This window comes from Thalassophryne amazonica, chromosome 3, assembly GCF_902500255.1.
Source record: "Thalassophryne amazonica chromosome 3, fThaAma1.1, whole genome shotgun sequence".
NCBI classification, from domain to species: Eukaryota; Metazoa; Chordata; class Actinopteri; order Batrachoidiformes; family Batrachoididae; genus Thalassophryne; species Thalassophryne amazonica.
In genome coordinates this window covers 125,971,828-125,989,117 of record NC_047105.1, presented here as the reverse complement: position 1 = coordinate 125,989,117, position 17,290 = coordinate 125,971,828, and the positions used below count along the sequence as shown (strand labels likewise).

Here is a 17,290-nt window from a genome sequence, read left to right as displayed (position 1 = left end):
AAATGCAGTCCAAAAAAAAGATGCTTCTGTACAGTCTGGCCGGTGTGCGCATCCGTGCACCAGACTGCAAACCGAACCAAACTACAGGTTCCTGGACAGTCACCTCTGTGCTTCTTCTTGCTGGCATTATTTCTTCTGTGGGTTTACAGTCATTTTGATACCGTGATCCAACTTTTAACTTTGTTTTCATTCATTATTTGACTGCAAAATCACTCTTTAATGTGCTTGCATTTTGCGTAAATGCTCGTCTTGAGTACGAGTCATTGCATTAGTGTGCACACAGTGGAGTTCATCTGATCCATTATAGATTTAACAAGATGTTAAATCTATCATAAACATACTTTTACAGCTGCTTATAAAGAAGGAATGAACATGCAACTGTTTTACCAAGCTATTACAATAAAATTATTATAAATACTTACCTTTTAAGCTGTTCCAAATGCATTCTCCACCTCAGCACACAAGAGAGACTGTTATGGTCGGGAGGAGGTGAACCAAGGGACAAGGGGAACCCCTAGATGCAGGACAGCCGAGGCGATGAGAGTGGCGTTAAAGCACAGTTTTATTAGTGATAAGAAACCAGTCAAGCACATCATGTGGTAACAAAACTCAGAGTCAGGAGTCCTCTTCCAAATCCTGGTGAGGGCAACGGAGGAATACAACTGCACTGCTGGTAGAAGCTCCAGGGGAATGGTCACCAGAACAGGGGCCCCCTTCCTGTAAAGGGGAGTGCGCTAAAAAGTCTTTACATAAAAGAGTGAGTACCAAACAGAATAAACAGAGCCAATGAATATCTTTGCTGCTTGGAGTATATTTCCAAAATGAACCACCAAAGTGAACCAAGAGTATTTCTGGTATACAAAATAATGTTCAAACAGATATCAGTATTCTCATTCAAAACCAATTTCCAACAAAAAGTCTTTCTTGTTAAAGAGTGAATTAAGATCCAAAGTGCAAACCAATATTTAGTCACGCCCCAAACATGATCCCAGGAGACAGAGGACAGGAAGCACTCAGGCTGCAAAGTGCTAACCTTTCACGCACAGACAATCAAACAGAGACAGTGGACCTGCACTGAAGAAAAGCCAGAGTCACTTTAAGTAGCATGTCTCATCAGATACAGGTGCAGACCAACCAAGGTGTAAATGATGCCTAATTATGTGTAGGGACAAAAATGAGCACTAGATAGAGGTAAAGCAAAGACAGACTAAGAACTGTGAGGAGATAAAGGGTCACTAGAGGGAAGCAGAGAGTGCTAAACACTGAAAGGTAATAAAGGGCCAATGCAAAGAATAGAAGACAAGAAAAAGGGTGAAACTGACAAGGAGTGATAGAGCTGGAAATGACTGAGAAGAAAATGACAAAAACTACTGAGACAGACAAAAGGTGGGAAATGCAAAGAATGTTAGACCAGAAAATGGGCAGTGGTGGGCACAGATAACCAAAAAATTAACTTCAATAACAGATAACTGAAAAGTTATCTTTGATAAAGATAAACCACCCAAAAATGTATCGGAAGTTACAGATAATAAATAACCGATAAATTCCGGTGTTTATTGGACATTTGGAGTTACTAAAGAGCTGAAATTGATTTTTAACACAAAAATATCTGAAGAATAAGCAAGAATGTTTGACCATGCTGTGCCCTGCAGGAAACAATACAGATATATCAACTGTTTACTAATCATAATTATTTTTTCTTTCAACATTCTGCCCCTGCTGGAAGCTCTTATTTACAACAGCGCTCCCACCACAGAGCCACACCAAGAACAACCATGAGACCACCTCTCTATCAATTTCAACACGCCGGTCAGGCGGAGGTCTTGAAAAATAAAGTCATACTAACTTATGGTTTTTTTTTAAATACTGATAGAATAACTCCATTAATGTCAATTCTGTCATTTGTACAAAGTTAAAATATAACATATATCTTTTAATGTTGAATAAGGCACTAATTCTGAGGTTTTGTAACAAACAGACCACAAAGCATTCTGGGTAAAAGTGCTAAACAGTGATTGGTTCAGTAATCCATTATGTAAACCAACATGTTAATGTGACGTGTGTCATGTGTTGGTTTAAAGATAAATGTGCTTTTGTAAAATATTCCATTTTTCTTTGTAAAAACAGGCATTTTTACAGAGCCCTGGAAGTGTCATCGCAATTGCATGTTTTAAAATTTTTATGATGTTGTAAAACGTGCACTCAATATTAGTAAGTAAGTAAGTAGTAAGTCCCTTCGACTGCTCCCTTGTTTGCACTTGGGGTCACCACAGCAAATCCAAGGTGGATCTGCATGTTGAATTGGCACAAGTTTTACGCCGGATGCCCTTCCTGACACAACTCCACATTACATGGAGAAATGTGGCAGGGGTGGGATTTGAACCCGGAACCTTCTGAACTGAAACCAAGCGCATTAACCACTTGGCCCCCACCCCTGCATTAGTAAGTAAATTTATTTATATAGTGCCTTTCACAGACATAAGGCCATGTACACACGTTGTCGGGTATTTGTAAAACCGAATATCTTACCCTTAAAAAAAAATCCATCCACATCGAATCGTATAAATGTGTTGTAATTAGTCTGCCAAACCTTTGGGTGGCGGTACTGATTAAAATTCTATCCAATCAGGAGCCTTATTCTCTTGTCGTCACTTCCACAAAAACTAAAAACATGGCGCCAACCTCGTTCGTGTGGACCGATAAGGAGTCGGAATTACTTCTAACCGTAGTTTTAGAATACAAAGTTAACAAATATATATGCACACAAAAAGCGCCTGGACAATGGACAATACCAACACTTTGAGAGCAGCCATGTACCCAGACGTTTAATACTGCCATGAACACTCCTGGCCAGTAGATGGCAGTAGCGGCCTTGAAAAAATGTCAAACAAAATTCCAGATAATCCGTGTCTGCTACATTTAAGATGTGTGGAATTTAACAAACGCAAATACATTAACGTCTATAAACCCAGAAAATATATTCACGAGAGTTTTAGGCACTAGAGTTTAATGCTGTTATCTGTGGACCCTGAACAGAGTGTCTGAAATGCATTTGTCCTGTCGTGAACGTCTGAGATTACTTTATGCTACCCATAATGCATTGCTGCCTGGCACAGCATGTGCTCACAAAACCTTAAAAATTAGCACATTACTTTAAAACGAAAACATATATCTGATATTTTCACTATATAAACTTCAGACATGACAATAATTTTAAATAACTTGTCTAAAATGAGTGGTTAAAATTTGAACCATAAGTTAAACATGTATGCGTCTGGATGACTTGGTGACATTGCTGTTATATTAGTATGGTGTTAAAGGTGATGGCTTTTTTTTTTTTTGTTCGCCAGTTCGCCTTTGTTTTTAGATGATAGAGTGGTTTCTGTTTGTAGAGGGTGGAACAATATGTCTCTTAGGAAACTTTTAACAGGTAGGTCTCAACAGCTTTAATAGTTTGAAAAATGTTTTTCACTGTTCAGCTTAGTTTAGTATGTTATCGGTCTAAAAGTTATCGGACGGTAATTCAACAGAAGATAATTAGGCTGATGATGGTTTTTAAATTTATCTAAAAAGATAATCCGGTAATGAAAACATTATCTTCGATAATTATCTGTTATCGGATTATCGGAAGTGTGCCCACCACTGAAAATGGGTGATACAAGACAAGAGGCTGGGAAATATAAAGATAACCTAAAGAGATGGAAGAAGACAGATCAGAGCTGGTAACAGATTAACAAAGAGGAGACCAGAACCCCAACACTGACCGAACCACAACAGAGACAGGAAAAACAGGGTCCAGATGAAACAGTCCTTTTTGATTCCAGAAGAGATTAGAGGTGTTTTTAACTGCCAAACTCTGACAGAAAATGATTAGTCCGCAACAAAATAGTTATTTTATATACAGCGTCTGGCGAACAAAGGAGGTGGAAATGTAGTGCGCATGAGGGCTGAGCCAAAATAGCCTGTCCTGGCCTCGTAGCCACCAGGTGCTCGGGTAATGGGCTTTTAACAGCCTTGTCCTCACCACAACATGCCTCTAAAATCCTCATTTTTCCTCATAATACCTGCTACACAAACTGCCCCACGCTGTTTGTGTACGCCACGCTCAGAGATGAGCCTTTTTAGCTGAATATTCTGCCTCTAAGAGCCTCTCAGAGTCACTAATCTCCCACGATTGTTGAATAACTGGACTCGTACCAAAAAAAGAAAAAAAAAATGCTACGTGGCTTATTATTCATCCTTCATATTCGGTGGGATCAGGGCTTAAATGAATAATGCAACTTTGTTTGTGTGTCTTGAAAAGTGCTCTATAAATCCAAGTCATTATTATTATTATTATTTTTATAAAATCACCACACTGGGAGGGATGAAGACCAGTGGCGTCATTAGGCCTATTTTCGGGGGGCTGAAGCACCCCTAAAATATTTTTAAGCCCCCCTAAATAATTTGGTGTTTATTACTATTATTATTATTATTATTTTTTTTTTACAAAAAGTGCTGACAGATTCAATATAATGTGGCTAGAATATGAGTGTAAATAAATAATCATATAACCTCTCATTATTAACTTAAATAGTTGAGTGGATTCACATTCCTGTGAATCCACTCAAAGCCACAATGTCTTTTTTCCCATGAAAAAAGTCTGTTATGTGTCGACGCGGATTGAGGAGCGGACCTGCGTCTGACAGAACCCAGCGCTAAAACAACCAGAAAGCGGTTCCAATAACAAAACAATTTAATTTTTTTCCCCTTTTGTGAAATACAAAGTGTACAAACTAAAACTGTGTCAGTCTGGCGGAGTGAAGGACGGCACGCTCTCCAGCGCCCAAAAGGATCGAAGCCCAACACTTCTGGACCCACGTTTACCGCCAAACACCCCCCAGGTGGACACGACAAACCGACTCTGCGAAGGATAGAAAAGGTGAGGTAAGTCAGCAGCTACAACTAATATCCTTCAAAGGCACACACTATCAGCAACACATTCAGGTCTGAATTTAAACTTTATGTAAATGAGCAGCTTCTCACAACAGGTGGAGGATCATCAGTCCGCACGCCACGGCAGTGAGAAGCGAGCTGCACAATTATCATCAATGTTCAAATATACTGCGTAACAAAATACCAAGTTACTGTTAACAATTATTCAGACAATCAATCACCTCTGATGTGTGCTGACAGCGTGTGTCCCTCACCCGTCCTCCTTCACAGGCACGATGTGTCAAACCCAGGCGCGGTCCTCAGCGTCTCACAAACGAACATCACAAGGTCGAGTTCCTGGCAATTCTGCTTGAATCACACATGGCTTAAATGCAGAATGCCATCTCATTATCTGCTTCAGCTGAAAGTCTTTAAGGTTGCACGTGAGCATCATCCACAGGTGCTGCACATTACGTTGATGAGGGTGAAGGACTCTTCTGCCAGCACCTTCTCCACAGACAATAAATCAGTTTGCATACCACCTGGAGAGCAAAGAAAAGAAAAGAACACCCAAATGTCCAGCCAAACCCCCCCAACACACAACAAAGTCTACATTAATAAAACTAATTTACATTGTTGTGTAAATTCATGTAGCCTAAATTCATTCAAAGCCACCTCTTTTTTTTTCAGTGAAAGAAAGTCTTGATTAATGAAAGAAAAAAGGCACATAATCTTTTCTGAAATCCTGTTTGAACAGCACAATGTTTATTTTCCAGAGAGAGAAAAAAATTCTTACCAGTTCACTTTTCCCGTTTATCTTTCAGGTGTGTTGATGAAGCCAGCAACAATTCCACGGATTCTTGTCCTTATCGCACCTTTTCAAAACGTCTTTCTCGCCATCTTCGCTCTGTCTGATGTCGCTCCGTGACACAGACATGCTGCGAAATTCTTCTTTTAAAAACTTGAAAGTTCTAAAACTGTGCGATGTCCACATGCTACGTTTAGCACCACAGGATCTAACAAAATAAATAAATAAATAAATGAAAATGGATCCCCTCCAAAGTAAACACTTATGAATAACCATGACAATAGTGACAACCCCACATCTAAAGTCACTGACAGAAATAAACCTTAAAACAGTGCATATTATGAACAGAACTTAAACACATTCACATACCTGTAACAATGTTGACAGCAAAAATAAATTTGTGGTCAAAGGTGCTCGATCTCCACATCACCAGACCTAACCAAAGAAAGCAATTTAATGTAGATCTCACGTGGAGATAAAATGGTCCCTTAAACAACACACCCACTGGAAATCAGATTTTTTTGCAGCTCTCACAACTCACTTTACAGGTTAAAATGCATAAAAAAAAAAACCAAATTTCATTTCTTTACTAACACTATAAAAGAGACAACTGTTCTGTGCACTCAAACCGTTATGTTAACTTTATGGCTCACAATATGCTGAACTGTTATGAAAAGGTCAATTTTTCAAGTTACATGTTTTTATTGCAAACTAGTTTGAAATTGTAGTACACATATATTTCTTTCATAAACCACAAAGCTCAAGATAACTCATTAACTATTAACTTTAAAAATTTCACTTTTCCATTATGGAAAAGTGAAATTAATAAGAGTATGGACCCTTGCAGATGTTAATTTTGACGGACAATTCTCAGGTTGTTTTCAACTTGTTATAATTTCTTAATATGTGTATCTTTTATACAAATTGACAATGTATATCGCAGAATACATATTTCAAAGTAGAATGCCCATCTAAGTGTAAATGTTAGCTATAGTTTATGTGACTTTTAACCATCTATATCTCCCACTTGGTTTTGACAGACGGCGTAACATCCGCAAGGGTCATTTTTAATTTAATTTTTGTGTACTTAAAATTGACTCAAGGGCCTTTTATTTACTTTTAATTTTTCATTTCATGGAACGCACAATGCAACTGCCTTGAGGTTGGTTTGAAAAAAATATGACCTGGTTGAAAAAGTGAGGGCCAATTGTGTTATAATATGTGATGAAAAAAAGTGGATTTTCCAAACTTCTTTTCAATTTTTCTTTATTTTATGCGCAACAAAATACACTCAAATTGCATACTATATATACATTATTTACATTAGTGTTAACAATAACAAACATTTCTATTCAACAATCCATATTTAATAAACACATTCATAAAGTACCTCAGGTGTAATATAACGGTTTAGCATATTGTGAGCCAGATTTTATATATATATATATATATATATATATATATATATATATATATATATATATATATATATATTTATTTATTTATTTTTTTTTAAAGCCAAATTTGCCTGACCTAAATATTAGTAATATTAGTAGTAGAGTACATTAATATTACTTTAATTCAGTTAACTAAGTAATTTTTTTCCAGGGCTTGAAATCGCAACCATTTTAGTCACATATGCCCAAAATGTAATCTATGCAACTTCAAAACATTTGGGAGCAAACAATTATTGTGTTGTGAGTGAAAGTCATGGCATTAGCCTGGATGCTGATCAGTTATTAATTCAATTCATGGTGTTTCAATGTATCTTGAAGGACCAGGCAGAAGAAGATGCTGAGGGAGAAAAAGATCAACAGGTAAGGTCAAGTCAGAGAGCAAGTGGATCCAGAGATGGATCAAGAGGCAGAGGAAGATCAAGACATTACAGAGAGAGAATGAGAGCAAACAGACCAAGAAAGTTATCAAGCAGCTGCAGCAACTCACTACACTACAGGGTTTGATTTAGGTGATAAAGACACAGGGCCAGACAGGTAAAGCTGAAGAACTACCCACAAGATAGTTTTGGTACACAGAAGCGAGCATTTCACCACAGCTGGTTTGAAAAGCACAACTGGTTAGAATATTCAGCCAACCAGGATTCAGCTTTCTGCTTCCCATGTAGAGTGTTTGGCAAAAACATCAAACATAGTATAGATAGTTAGTAGATAGTTTCAGTGTTGTATAGTAACGAAGTAAAAATACTTCACTACTTATGTACGTTTTGGGAGACTTCGTACTTTACTTTTTTTTTAATTCAGCTTACTTTCACTTTTACTTCACTACATTTCCGACCTTAATTGCAAACTTCTACTACGATACATTTTCTATGCGCCGTTACTCATTACAAAAAAAAACAATTAAAAAAAACACAAACACACACACACACACACACACACGAAAAAAGTCTTGTTTCAACCAGAGACACCACTGGTTTGCTCACCATCCTGTGCCTGTCCAGGGGGCTAAGCCTCCCCTGTCCTTAAAACCTAGTGACGCCCCTGCTAATGGAGCAAAATGGGGGCTGATCACGAAATGGAGCAGACTGACCCAGTGGCTGAAGTTTTATCTCTTGAACACCAGATGGCGCTTCTGCTTCGAATACATCAGACTGACAACCGCCCCAGATACTGGCCAGTGGCCACCATTTTGGAGTGAGCGTTCCCGCTCCCAAACGACCAATAGGACAGCAGTGCTCGCGCCACGTACACTCCCAAACTTGCCCAAAGTGAGGCCCACTAACGCTGACGTCAGCGTCTCAACCACCAACCAATCACAGGCTAGGAGAGAGAGAGAGAGAGAGAGAGAGAGAGAGAGAGGTCAGTATCTGGCTCAATTTATAGCAAAACAAAGGCCAAACAATTGAATAAAAGTGCTTATTTGGACTCAGTACAGAATTGCAATGGATTTTGACATTTTGGATTTAACATAATTTAAGTGTGTTTTCCAAATTAATTTAACATCAATAACTAAGAAATTTAGTATCTTTTACAATTTCACTTTCATCATCATGTACTTTTAAACAAGCTTCTACTTGAATTTCAAATCTAAATACAAATACACTTTGTTTTGCCAAAAATACCTTATAAGATACTCCTCCAGCTGTTTATGGCTGGTCAAGATCTTCCTCCCCAGGGTGCGGCGGGATATCGATGTTTTGCTGGGGTTCAAGGTCTTGACCAAACTGACGAACTTGGGGGACTCCACAACATGCAGCGGCAGCATGTTGCATACGAAGAGGTCCACGATCTTAGAGTCCACCAGACTGGCGGATGTCAGCGCCAGCAGCCGACTGAGCAAAGGCCCCCTGAATAGTAAGCTGGAATAGCTGACTTTGTTTTGCGGGTGGCTGACCACATGAAGACTGTTTGCTGCTAGCTGACGAACGCCTCTGTTTCCCACGTGAAGAGCCGGTCTTGATCCTTTCTTCAAATTGGATTGCATGGCCTGGGTGGTTCATCTTCACGTGGGACTTTAAATTGCAAAGGCTGGTTGGGTCCCTTAATTGTTATCTCCTCTGGCTGACACAGGACATACTGGAAAAAAGGATGTTAGCGTTCTTCTTGTCCACTGATTGGAAGACAAAGAAATCCTCCAGGTGACGCCACGGGTTCTGGACCTCGTGGCAGGCCTGGGCCTCAGCTTGAGCTGCTCCAGATACCTCCCCACTCGATCCAGGCTCCTCCTGGACGTCATCCTCAGGCCGTGGAACACAAACAATGTTTTCCTCACTCATTTTCCAAAAAACACTGTAAACTCAGAAAAGCAATAATGCTGGCTCGCTTGTTCACTCACTACTAGTCACGTCCGAAATGCAACGCACGCTGCAAGACTAGTTACTGAGCACGCGGCTTCTAATGTTGACGTCATCAGCCAGCAACAGCCAGTCAGAGCATGCGCAGAGCACAGTGAAGTTTTTATTTTGTAATTTTGTTTTTATCTATTGATATAATGTATGTTAAAGACCATTTCTATAAAAAAAAAAAGTAAATCGCAGTAGTCACAGTTTATCTCTGTATAACGTTACCCATGTTGCGTTCAATGTGACTGGTAAAATTTACAACTCTGTCAGGCTGTGAGAGCGCTCACGTCTGTTATTATGAATTTATGTGGAATTGAATGTTGTACAAAAGCTTCAGATAACTGTCGCTGAGATAGATGATGACTGGAGCGCAGTTTTAAGCAGAAACGAGGCAATAATCTATGAACTGTTGCTGAAGCACTGAAATGACGCACGTGCAGTGAAGGCACAGTGAGAGTGCCGTCCCCCTTCTGAGCTCCTCTGACAGCGGCCTGACTGTTGCAGACAGCCTGGAGCCAGGAACTATTTTAGCTGTTTACAAACCTTTTTGACTATTAAACCTTACTCACTTCACCATCAAAAAAAAATGTTATCGGGCTGAAAGTTATCGGAACTAAATATATCGGAAGATATTTGGTCCGATAATGGTTTTAAAACTTATCTGAAAAGATAATCCGATAATGAAAACGTTATCTTTGATAATTATCTGTTATCGGATTATCGGAACTCTGCACACCACTGCCTTTGGGGGGGTGCCGGCAAAGGACGTCGCGCAAAGGTCTGCAGCCGCCGCTGTGACGCCTTTTGTTCCTCAAACTGGAGGGTGTTTAGCAGCTGACTTCCAAATGACTGGGGTTGGCCTCATTAGGAGAGAGGCGGCTTAAGACGGCGTCAGTCCACACGGCTCATTACACAGACGGACCAAAGGCGTCAGGGAGGAGAAGTCAGTATGACAAGGAGCAAAACTCTGAGTGCAGAAGAATTGCTTACTGATTTTCTGTGGAGCTGCAAAAGAAGATTCAGCTCATGACTTCAGAATAAAGTCAGCGTGTTTTATCCCAATGCCAGGAGGAGTAACACCAGCAGGCGTTTTCAGGTGACTGCCATCAAACCGCTAAACCCAGAGGTGTCACATGACTTTATTGCATCATTCATATCTGTACGTGCATTCATAATCAGGATGACCTAATCAATCAGAAATCCATCATAATTGTGAACACTGTGGGTCAGATTTAAAATTCAAACATCACATTTAAAAGAAAAAAAAAAACATATTTTAGTGCAGAAAACAAATTCGTTTATCATAAGAATCTTTCATTTTATGATATAAACACCAAAGTTGGCACAATGGTACTTCCTGGTCCACTTTTTGCAAAAAAGATATCAACCACTTCCGTTTTCAAGATGGAATGTGTATTTTCATCATATATTTGCTCAGTCTTGGTTTATTTTCAATATTGTATCTTTTAAATATTCTATACTGAGCACTGGGGGGTTGAACATTAACTTCAGGCAATATTTTCACGCTTTTTAGATGGATTGTGTATGTTTTTACAGTTTTTGCCAACTGCTTAAACACAAAAAGCAAATGTTTAGAGGAAAATGTCAAATCCAAATCTTTTCCGAATAATAGTTAAAACACAAAGTGAAAAAACCTTAAAGACATTTTCTGCTTTGCATTTTGTTTGCAATTCTTCAACACCATTGTTGCAGAACATTACACACAGTTTCCGACATTAGACACTTAATTGAACTCTACAGTACTCTCTTTCTTTAGGTATTTGTAAGAAATTTCTATTTCTTTGTAAAAAAAAACAAAACAAGTAAATAACACGTTTTGTTGCTAAATACTGCAACTTTCAACTCTTGTTTGAGAAAAAGTAAATAAAAAGATTTTGACTTCAGTGTTTTGTATTTTTTGTTGAAGCAGCAGGAACTGGGAGACTAGTCAGGATTGAGGGAAGATGAATGCAGCAATGTACAGAGACATCCTGGATGTAAACCTGCTCCAGAGCGCTCTTGACCTCAGACTGGGACAACGGTTCATCTTTCAGCAGGACAATGACCCTAAACACACAGCCAAGATATCAAAGGAGTGGCTTCAGGACAACTCTGTGAATGTCCTTGAGTGGCCCAGCCAGAGCCCAGACCTGAATCTGACTGAACATCTCTGGAGAGATCTGAAAATGTCTGTGCACAGACGCTCCACATCCAACCTGATGGAGCTTGAGAGGTGCTGCAAAGAGGAATGGACCAAACTGCCAAACTGCCCAAAGATAGGTGCACTAAGCTTGTGGCATCATATTCAGGAAGACTTGAGGCTGTAATTGCTACCAAAAGTGCATCAGCAAAGTACTGGACACAGTCACACTTTATAGGTGTTTGTACAGCTGACAGCATCATTCTGACCTCAACACTGGACAGATAACACAAAATTAATTCTCCACCTCTAATAAATCTTCAAAGAGCATCACTGCAGATTTTAAATATCTAAGGACAGACTGGTAGGTTTTTCATGGTGTTTATTGTGGACTGTATTTTCTGCCAAGTATTTACCAAAAAGGTAAAGGTACTGTGAGTGCTGTGTGGAAGACGAGTCTAGAAATCTTTTTCACTGAATACTGGCATTCCTCAAGGATGTGTTCTGTTCAAAGCGTGTCTGGACTGTGACATTGGTTGGGTCGTGGAAACCAGCAGTCTAAGTGCTTTTGTTGGCAAGGACAGTTTGAACCACCCTGACCAAGATGATGCTGTGATCTTCACAGAACCAATCAATGGGTTGTTGAGGGCATCACTGTGGCCACAGCAGCGAGCAGACAACAACAAAATTCATTTTTACCTACAACAAATACTGAAAGAACATCACTACATATCAATCAATCAATCAACTTTTTTTTTATATAGCGCCAAATCACAACAAACAGTTGCCCCAAGACGCTTTATATTGTAAGGCAAGGCCATACAATAATTATGAAAAACCCCAACGGTCAAAACGACCCCCTGTGAGCAAGCACTTGGCAACAGTGGGAAGGAAAAACTCCCTCTTAACAGGAAGAAACCTCCAGCAGAACCAGGCTCAGGGAGGGGCAGTCTTCTGCTGAGACTGGTTGGGGCTGAGGGAAAGAACCAGGAAAAAGACATGCTGTGGAGGGGGGCAGAGATCGATCACTAATGATTAAATGCAGAGTGATGCATACAGAGCAAAAAGAGAAAGAAACAGTGCATCATGGGAACCCCCCCACAGTCTACGTCTAAAGCAGCATAACCAAGGGATAGTCCAGGGTCACCCGATCCAGCCCTAACTATAAGCCTTAGCGAAAAGGAAAGTTTTAAGCCTAATCTTAAAAGTAGAGAGGGTATCTGTCTCCCTGATCTGAATTGGGAGCTGGTTCCACAGGAGAGGAGCCTGAAAGCTGAAGGCTCTGCCTCCCATTCTACTCTTACAAACCCTAGGAACTACAAGTAAGCCTGCAGTCTGAGAGCGAAGCGCTCTATTAGGGTGATATGGTACTACGAGGTCCCTAAGATAAGATGGGACCTGATTATTCAAAACCTTATAAGTAAGAAGAAGAATTTTAAATTCTATTCTAGAATTAACAGGAAGCCAATGAAGAGAGGCCAACACGGGTGAGATATGCTCTCTCCTGCTAGTCCCCGTCAGTACTCTAGCTGCAGCATTTTGAATTAACTGAAGGCTTTTTAGGGAACTTTTAGGACAACCTGATAATAAAGAATTACAATAGTCCAGCCTAGAGGAAATAAATGCATGAATTAGTTTTTCAGCATCACTCTGAGACAAGACCTTTCTGATTTTAGAGATATTGCGTAAATGCAAAAAGGCCAGTCCTACATATTTGTTTAATATGCGCTTTGAATGACATATCCTGATCAAAAATGACTCCAAGATTTCTCACAGTATTACTAGAGGTCAGGGAAATGCCATCCAGAGTAAAGATCTGGTTAGACACCATGCTTCTAAGATTGTGGGGCCAAGTACAATAACTTCAGTTTTATCTGAGTTTAAGAGCAGGAAATTAGAGGTCATCCATGTCTTTATGTCTGTAAGACAATCCTGCAGTTTAGCTAATTGGTGTGTGTCCTCTGGCTTCATGGATAGATAAAGCTGGGTATCATCTGCGTAACAATGAAAATTTAAGCAATACCGTCTAATAATACTGCCTAAGGGAAGCATGTATAAAGTGAATAAAATTGGTCCTAGCACAGAACCTTGTGGAACTCCATAATTAACTTTAGTCTGTGAAGAAGATTCCCCATTTACATGAACAAACTGTAATCTATTAGACAAATATGATTCAAACCACCGCAGCGCAGTGCCTTTAATACCTATGACATGCTCTAATCTCTGTAATAAAATTTATGGTCAACAGTATCAAAAGCAGCACTGAGGTCCAACAGAACAAGCACAGAGATAAGTCCACTGTCCGAAGCCATAAGAAGATCATTTGTAACCTTCACTAATGCTGTTTCTGTACTATGATGAATTCTAAAACCTGACTGAACCTCTTCAAATAGACCATTCCTCTGCAGGTGATCAGTTAGCTGTTTTACAACTACCCTCTCAAGAATCTTTGAGAGAAAAGGAAGGTTGGAGATTGGCCTATAATTAGCTAAAATAGCTGGGTCAAGTGATGGCTTTTTAAGTAATGGTTTAATTACTGCCACCTTAAAAGCCTGTGGTACATAGCCAACTAACAAAGATAAGTTGATCATATTTAAGATTGAAGCATTAAATAATGGTAGGACTTCCTTAAGCAGCCTGGCAGGAATGGGGTCTAATAAACATGTTGATGGTTTGGATGAAGTAACTAATGAAAATAACTCAGACAGAACAATCGGAGAGAAAGAGTCTAACCAAATACCGGCATCACTGAAAGCAGCCAAAGATAACGATACATCTTTGGGATGGTTATGAGTAATTTTTTCTCTAATAGTCAAAATTTTGTTAGCAAAGAAAGTCATGAAGTCATTACTAGTTAAAGTTAATGGAATACTCAGCTCAATAGAGCTCTGACTCTTTGTCAGCCTGGCTACAGTGCTGAAAAGAAACCTGAGGTTGTTCTTATTTCTTCAATTAGTGATGAGTAGAAAGATGTCCTAGCTTTACGGAGGGCTTTTTTATAGAGCAACAAACTCTTTTTCCAGGCTAAGTGAAGATCTTCTAAATTAGTGAGACGCCATTTCCTCTCCAACTTACGGGTTATCTGCTTTAAGCTACGAGTTTGTGAGTTATACCACGGAGTCAGACACTTCTGATTTAAAGCTCTCTTTTCAGAGGAGCTACAGCATCCAAAGTTGTCTTCAATGAGGATGTAAAACTATTGACGAGATACTCTAACTCTCTTACAGAGTTTAGGTAGCTACTCTGCTCTGTGTTGGTATATGACAATAGAGAACATAAAGAAGGAATCATATCCTTAAACCTAGTTACAGCGCTTTCTGAAAGACTTCTAGTGTAATGAAACTTATTCCCCACTGCAGGGTAGTCCATCAGGGTAAATGTAAATGTTATTAAAAAATGATCAGACAGAAGGGAGTTTTCAGGGAATACTGTTAAGTCTTCTATTTCCATACCATAAGTCAAAACATATTTAAAACATCTAAGGACAGAATGGTAAGTTTGTGCTCATTTTGTTCTCCATTATGTTTATCCTGGACTGTATTTTCTGTCAAACATTTACCAAAAGGTAAAGGTACTGTGAGTGCTGTCTGGAAGCAGAATCTCTGAGTCTTTCACATTGAATTCTGGTGTTCCTCAGGGTGGTCGGGTTCTGGAAACTACACTTTAGGTGTTTTGTTTTTGAGGAAAAACTGAACGACGATGCTGTGATCTTTGCACAGTCAATAACTGGATTGATCAGTATATGATAGAGAACTCCGTCTGACACCTTTATTTTTTTAAATCATCGACCCAAAACAAACAACACGTGGCGTCACCGTTCAAGACTTCATCAAATAGTTTGTTTTCACGCTAATAATTGTCACATTCTTATGAGTACAGTGTAAAGGGCAAAGCAGAATAATAGGCTGACTCACGTTTATTGAAAGAGATCAAACTGTTTCTGCACTTTAAGTAATTTATGCGAGAAATGTAAATTTGACACATTTTCTTAATGGAGTTTGGCACTGCGCTGTACGTTGGCTAGATTTAGAAAACTGTCACCGTTACCAGCTTTCTCCAGTCTTACTTCAAGTCACACCGACCTTTTCTGGACCTCAAGACGTCATTGTCCATTGTTGACCCGGTTTGTCTGTCTGGATCTGAAGTGGGTTCGTTTCCAGTCCGGATTCAGGCCACAGTTTGTAAGAGATCGAGTCCCTGACAGCTTTGACAATAAAACCCGTGAAGGAAAATAAAAACTCCATGTCAGCAAGTTTAACTAACTAGGACTAAAGCTTCCATGACTGTTTAAAAGACGCTGCATTAAACTACAGACACAGACCGCTGAGAAAAACTTGTGAGGATTTAAATTCTAAAACAGGAACCGTTTCTGGAAGAGAAAAGTCAAACCTTTTAACCCCAGTGGAGACAAAGTGAACTACACCTGCTACACATGCTGTCAATTTGAATGTTTGTGACAAATTTGGTGCTTTTATGAGAAAATGAACAAAAGGTTCACTATTCCACCCCACTGTCACCTTTTAGTGCTGACAACAGTCCAAATTTATCCAGTACTTAATCATTTTTATTACACCAATCTACAACAAATTTCACAACTAAAGCAAAATTGTTTAACATAAAATTAACCATTTTAAAAAAGATCAATCATTTAATGAGGGAAACAGCTCAGATTTTTAAAACTTTCATTTATTTGGATTTATTTGGGGTTTTTTAAGCTCTTCACCATCAGCATTAGTGATACACATAAGATGATGTCACCTGATGATGTCACAAAGTCCATGAAAACAAAGGATCATATGTCATAAAGTCCTGTGACCTTTAACCCATCACAAAGGACATAAATGCACTTCACAAGTGTTTGTACAGTTGAGGGCCTCACTGTGACCACAGCAGCGAGCAGACAACAACAAAATAAATTTTCCACCTACAACAAATACTGAAAGAGCATCACTACATATTTAAAACATCTAAGGACAGAATGGTAAGTTTGTGCTCATTTTGTTGTCCATTATGTTTATCCTGGACTGTGTTTTCTGTCAAACATTTACCAAAAGGTAAAGGTACTGTGAGCGCTGTCTGGAAGCAGAATCTCTGAGTCTTTCATTCCATGGATTAATAAATGTTACAGTTCTGACTGTGTTGAATGTTTGGTCTCCAAAGTAATGATCAAACATGGTAACTCCATAACATTTAGTCACAGATGGTCCAAACTACCCCTTGTTGGAATCCCTGTGATCAGATAAATAATGTGGTTCACTTTTCAATATGAATGAAGCATTTTAAATGTTGATCCCTTTGTAATCTTTCACTGACCCCTACATGGACACAGCTGCCACCCTGGGATGGCCACCATACATTTTTGTGGTATACTGAGGCTGGATTGTAGGTGTTGTTTAGTCCCCTGAAGTGGGACTGAAAACCTGCATGGACTATGAAGACAAATATCTTTTTTTTAACTAAACCTGCAGGTAAATTTGAAGGTAAACAATTAACCATGTAATTTTCTGTTATTTATCTCTTTCAGACATCTTCCTTTGAGTCACGTGGTCTGAATCCTCAAATAGACCAAGTGCAGCTCGCAGACATGGAAGCTGGGATGCAGAGGATGAGGGAAGAGGTGGCTGGAGTC

The 17,290-nt window shown here is 39.3% G+C and overlaps 1 long non-coding RNA gene across 1 annotated transcript; it reads left to right on the top strand.

The window, feature by feature from the left end:
• The first annotated feature begins 1,375 nt into the window (after positions 1-1,375).
• Positions 1,376-10,030, top strand: LOC117507557. The gene is made up of 3 exons (XR_004559748.1): positions 1,376-1,386; positions 2,705-2,706; positions 9,874-10,030. It is a non-coding gene; the product is annotated as an uncharacterized LOC117507557 (long non-coding RNA).
• The last annotated feature ends 7,260 nt before the right edge of the window (positions 10,031-17,290 follow it).